Source organism: Phoenix dactylifera, chromosome 11 (assembly GCF_051530095.1).
Source record: "Phoenix dactylifera cultivar Ajwa chromosome 11, Ajwa_hap1_PhDact_Kaust_v1.1, whole genome shotgun sequence".
Lineage (NCBI taxonomy): Eukaryota > Viridiplantae > Streptophyta > Magnoliopsida > Arecales > Arecaceae > Phoenix > Phoenix dactylifera.
Window position 1 is genome coordinate 18,788,317 of NC_143200.1, and position 6,454 is coordinate 18,794,770.

Consider the following 6,454-nt stretch of genomic DNA (forward strand, 5'->3'; position numbering starts at 1 on the left):
TTAATAGGCTGCTCGTGCTTCCAGATCTCAAACTTTTTAATAATTCACAACGATTCCTTTGAAGTAATTTGTAATCGTGAGCTGAGTCAAAATGTTGGCCAACCAATGGAAATTTGCATGCAGAGATATATTTAACATCGTGTAACAGTATTTTTTTGGGGTAATTAATTCCCCACCCTCCAAAAGACCACGCTATAACAAAAAGTTTCGGTTGACTGGTCTTAAAATCTTCCATCCAATATCTTTACCAAGTTTAATTCCCGGTCCTTGAGCCCCTTTTATTTTTTTTGAAAAGGCTGAAAATGCCCCTGCCCTCCTCATCTCCCATTCCCAAAAGGAGAAGAAGAAAAGGACGCCACCGCCGACCACGGCCCGCCCCCGCCCGAGCTCCCTCCTGCGGCCGCCGCCGGCCCTGGCTCGCCTCCTCCCGAGCCCCCTCCCGCAGCCCTGCCCCCGACCGAGCTCCCTCCTGCGGCCACCACCGGCCCCGGCTCGCCCGCTCCCGAGCCCCCTCCCAAGCCTTCTCCCGCAGCCGCGCCGCCAAGATTGCCCCCGCCCCTGCCCCCGCACGAGCCCCCTCCTACAACCGTCGCCGGCCGCAACCCGCCCTCCTCCCATGTTCGCCACGGACCGGCCCCTTTTCGGAGCCGCTAGCCTCGCGGGAGGAGAGGTGCTTTCCGCTGGCCGGCCGCGGCTGCCGCCGCCGGAGGCCCCGCCCCCTCTCGGGCCGCCTCCCATGGCCCCCTCCTGCAGCCGCCGCGGCCCGGCCCCCTTCCGGCGCCGCCAGCTCGTGGAAGGAGAAGAAAGAAGAAAGAAGAAGAAGGGAAGAAGAGAAGAAAAAAAAGAAAAAAAAAGAAGAAAAAGAAAGAAAAAGAAGAAAAGAAAAGAAAAAAAAGAAGAAAAGAAGAAAAAAAAGAAAAAAAAGAAAGAAAAGAAAAATAAATAAATAAATAAATGCATCAATATATATATATATGAATGAATGAATAAATAAATAAATAAATAAACAAATATATTTTAATGACATAAAATAATTATAAATAAATAAAGCTGCTGTGGCTGGACCCCCTCCCGCGGCCGCCACGGCCCGGCCCCCTTCTGGCGCCACCGGCCTCACGGGAGGGAAAAATAGAAGAAAAGAAAGAAAAAAGAAGAAAAAGAAAAAAAGAAGAAAAAGAAGAAAATAAAAAAGAAAAATAAATAAATAAATAAATTCATAAATAAATAAATACATATATATAAATGTGATGAACGAATAAATAGATAAATAAATATATAAGAAAAGGAAAAAAAGAAAAGAAAAAAGAAGAAGAAAAAGGAAAGAAAAAGGAAAGAAAAAGAAGAGAAGGAAAGAAAAAGAAAAAAAAGGAAAGGAAAAGAAGAAAAGGAAAAAAAAGAAAAAAAAGAAAACAATAAAAGAAGAAAAAAAAGAAAGAAAAAGAATACTTAAATATGTGATGCATAGAAGAAAAAAAAGAAAGAAAAAGAATACTTAAATGTGTGATGCATAGAACAGTTACTGTGTGCAGAGAAGATTTAAGTGTGTGTGCAGAGAAGACTTAATTGTGTACCGAAAATATTTAACTTAAATGTGCGATGTACAGAATACTTCACTGTGTACAGAGAAAATTTAAATATGTGCATAGAAGATTTAATTGTGTATAGAGAACACCTAACTGTGTGATGCACACAGTTAAATGTTATCTGTATACAATTAAGTCTTCTATGCATACACTTAATTGTGTGATGCAGAGAATACTTAACTGTATGCAGAGAAGATTTAAGTGTGTGCAGAGAAAATTTAATTGTGTATAGAGAACACCTAACTGTGTGATGCACACAGTTAAATATTCTCTGTACACACTTAACTGTGTGATACAGAGAACACTTAACTGTGTGCAGAGAAGATTTAATTCTGTACAGAGAATACTTAACTATGTGATGCACACAGTTAAGTGCTATCTGTACGCAGTTAAATATTCTCTGGATACAATTAAGTCTGTGTGCAGGAAAGACTTAATTGTGCACAGAGAATACTTAATTGTCTTTTTTTTCCTTTCCTTTTTTTCTTTTTCTTTCCTTCTCTTCTTTTTCTTTCCTTCCTTCTTTTTCTTTCCTTTTCTTCCTTTTTCTTTTCTTTTCTTCTTTTTCTTTCCTTTTTCTTCTTTTCTTTCCTTCTCTTCTATTTCTTTCCTTTTTCTTCTTTTTTTTTTTCTTTCCTTCTCTTCTTTTTCTTTCTTTTTTCTTCTTTTTCTTTTCTTTTTCTTCTTTTTTTTTGTCTTTTCTTCCATTGTATCTATCAATATCAAGAAAAGAAAAGAAAAAAAAGGAAGAAAAGGAAAAAAAAAGAATAAAAAGAAAAGAAAAAGAAGAGAAGGAAAGAAAAGAAGACAAAAAAAGAAAAAAAAAAGAAAAAAAATAATGAGTGAGTGACAGTTAGGTTAGTAAGCTTGGTATACAAGTAATATAGCATTGTTAACTTAACTGTGTGCAGAGAAACTATACCTATGTGCAGAAAATAGTAAACTGTGTGCACAGAATAGAAGACTATATTTCGAGGTTAATTAGGTATGTATCATCGTTAGTTAAGTGTGCTTCAAGTTTAATCGACTATGTGCCATGCTAAGGTAAGACTTGGCTCACAAGAACAACCTATATTAAGTATCTACCATATCATTGTAATTGATTCGAAACATTCTACAAAAATCAGATTGCTTAACTTAACTGTGTGCAGAAAATGGTAAATTGTGTGCACAGAATAGAAAATTATGTTTCGGGGTTAATTAAGTGTGTGCACAGAACAGAAAATTATGTTTCCTTTTTCTTCTTCTTTTTTTCTTTTCTTTCCTTTTCTTTCCTTTTTCTTCTTTTTCTTTCCTTTTCTTCCTTTTTCTTTTCTTTCTTTTCTTTTTTTTCCTTTTCTTCTTTTTCTTCTTCTTCTTTCCTTTCCTTTTTTATTTATAATTATTTTATTCTATTAGAATATATTATTTATTTATTTATTTGTTTGTTTATTTATATTTATTTATGTATTTATGCATTTATTTATTTATTTATTTTTCTTTTTCTCTTTTTCTTTCTTTTTTTTTCTTTTTCTTCTCTTCTTCTTCTTCTTTCTTCTTCTCCCGCGAGCCGGCGGCACCGGAGGGGGGCCGGGCCATTGGAGGGGGCCGCGGGATGGGGCGGGGCCGCCGTCGGCGGCGGCGGAGAACACCTCTCCTCCCGCGAGGCCGGTGGCTCCAGAAAGAGGCCGGGCCGCGACAGATGCAGGAGGAGGGTGGGCCGTGGCCGCAGGAGGGGGCTCGTGAAGGGGCGGGGTCGGGGGTGGGGGCATTCATGGCGGCGCGGTTGTGGGAGGGGGCTCGAGAGGCGGCGAGCAGGGGCTGGCGGCAGCCGCGGGAGGGAGCTCGGGCGGGGGCGGGCCGTGGGAGGGGGCTCGGCCGCGGGAGGGGGCGAGGCCGCGGAAGGGAGCTTGGGAGGGGACGAGCAGGGGCCGGCGACGGCCGCGGAAGGGGGCGAGGCCGCGGTAGGGGGCGAGGCCGCGGTAGGGGGCTTGGGAGGTGGCGAGCAGGGGCCGGCGACGGCCAGGCCTTTTTCTTTTCCTTTTGCTTCTGAGAACGGGAGATTAGGTGGGGAAGGGGCACGGGACGGGGCGGGGCCGCAGGACAGGGCTCGGGAGGGAGCGAGATGGGGCCGGTGGCGGCCGCGGGAGGGAGCTCGGGCGGGGACGGGCCGTGGTCGGTGGCGGCTGCCCCTTTTTCTTCTTCTTCTTCTTCTGGGAATGGGATATCAAAAGGGACAGGGGCATTTCAATATTCTTAGGGGGTATTTTCGTCTCATAATAAAGTATTGAAATATGGCTGGACTGATTGTTAAACAATCAGTCAACATGGATTAAACATTACAGTCCGGTCAAAGAATGGACCGGACATTAGTTTCCCCTTTGGGGTAATTAATTCCCCACCCTCCAAAAGACCACGCTATAACAAAAAGTCCCGGTTGACTGGTCTTAAAATCTTCCATCCAATATCTTTACCAAGTTTAATTCCCGGTCCTTGAGCCCCAATTTTTTTCCCCTACAGGGGAAGGCGTAAATGGACTTCTACTACAACAAATAATAGAAGGCACGGAGAGGAGTAGACAATTTTCACTTCAGGTATTAAGAAAAATGAAGAAAACAAGCAAGTGACAACTCAAGTTCACCTACCGCAATAAACACTGTCACTCAAGTTCACCTACCGCAATAAACACTGCCAGACTTTTTGTGCCTACCATGATTCTAGGATCAGTCAAGCAAGTGACAACTCAAGTCCAGCTACCACAATAAATACTGCCAGATTTTTGTGCCTCCCATGATTCTAGGATCAGTTTTTTATTTTTGTAAATATTACCATTTATTGTGTTGTAAATTTCCTTTCAGTTTCATATTTTGTACGCCTAAAATTATGCTTCTCTGATTGTATAAATATACAGAGTATGAATAAAAATCATCAGTGAGTTCAAAATTCAATACCATAGCAGTGTGCATTCTCTTTATCAGGGACAGATACACTGACAAGGCTGAAATTTGTTTGTTTCCATTTTGCTCAAAAGCCAGAGCATATCTCCCTCACACTTTCTCTCTTCTCAGATACATTTTTATACAAGTTATTTTCTGATGAATGTTAAGCATATTAGCTTTACTTTGAATGTTCAATCATAGCTTCGTTTGCAAAGACAGGTAAGTTGGAATTTTAGTTTCTAGCAATCGCAGTTCAGTCCTGTTTTACATCAACAGAAGTTCATTAGCAAAATTTTTGTTCGCATTGTATTTAGAAGATGTGCTTGAAGATTTGGACAATAAAAGTAGGTAACAGTTGTTAATTGATCATTTAGAGGTCACAAGAACAAAAGCATGAACATATGATGGAGCACATAATTGTTCATTTGTCAATTACACTGATTTAGCTAGAAAATAAAAATAAAAAAAAAATCCTTGTTCACGGTTCCTAACTAGATCATTGGACAGGTGTAATCTAAAGAATTTTCAAAACTGTTACTCCATGGTTCCTGATTCGGCTTTGCTCAAGAGAACTAAATGGATGCTTAACGAAAGGTAGCAGGAATTCAGAAATTTATTTACATACCAGCTGCCTATTAAGGGCCAAATAGCCAGTTCAATCCCGAGAAACAATCTTCGAAACCAAAAAAGGAGAAAAACCATACCCATCTTTGATAACATCTTCTTACTTAGAGGTTCACATAGTTAGCAGCAATCAACAGTGTATTGTATAGGCATTTTTAATCAACTCTATTATGAAAAGTGCTTGATATCCAACAATAGTATGGAAACTGCTTGATCATGCACACTCTCTTGTCTGCACTTTATGATGCAAAGAGCTTATATGGACCATGAGAATATCTAGAAAGGTGACAACAAAATTGGTCCATCATGTTATGGAGCATCGTACCAAGATTAATGTGATTGATAGATTCATGAAGGCCACTTGTGACATGAAACCAAAGAACAATCGAACCAAGACATGAAAGAGACTAAGAGCAACAGATTTCTTATAATCATAACCATCCAATTGAAAGAAGCTGATCTTTTCTTATAATCTCAAATTGAAATATAATTTGATGGTCCAATACATCATGGGCACTTGTACCAATTGCCAAGATGCATGAATGAATTGCTTTTGATGTTGTGCTCATGTATACTGATGGGAATATTGGATCCCTTTGCTCTCGGAAGTCGCCGAACCGGGTAAATCACAGAAGAAAAGGAGAAAAAGATAAACTCAAACAGAAATAAAGCAACAGGAAAAAAACACACAATATACGTGGTTCACCCATCCGGGCTACGTCCACGGGAGAACAGCGAGGAAAATGTTTCCATTAAGCAAAGATGAAGATACAAGTATTTTTGGGCAAACCAAAGAACCTGCTTTTCTCAAGAAAAGAAAACCCTAGTTCTTCTTCTGGTTTACGCACACCTTAGGTCTCCTAAAAGAGGCCTATTTATAGGTTCTTTTCCCTCGATAAAAAACTCTTCCACGAAACTTACCCCAAAATTAAGTTTCAGTCAAAAATCCGCCATCTAGAGTCGACTCGCACAGTCCTCGAGTCGACTTGCGCAATTCCTCGAGTCGACTCGCGCAGTTCTCGAGTCGACTCGAGCTGGCACCGAAAACAGCATGCTTCTGTCTTCACTGAGAGAGTCGGCTCTCTCAGTCTGGAGTCGACTCGTATCTTCCATGAGTCGACTCGCAGATCTTAAGGGTCGATTCTTCCATCTGGAACTAAGTTTCTTCACTGAAACATGAGCCAAACTTAACCAAATCAAAGCCAAGAGTTTCTCAGAAGTTTGTTATCGCCTCCATACACAACATATACCGAACATAATTTAGCAAAAAAAAGAGAGATTTTCCAATCATGTATATCAGACGTAATTCACACCTCCATGCATCTCCAG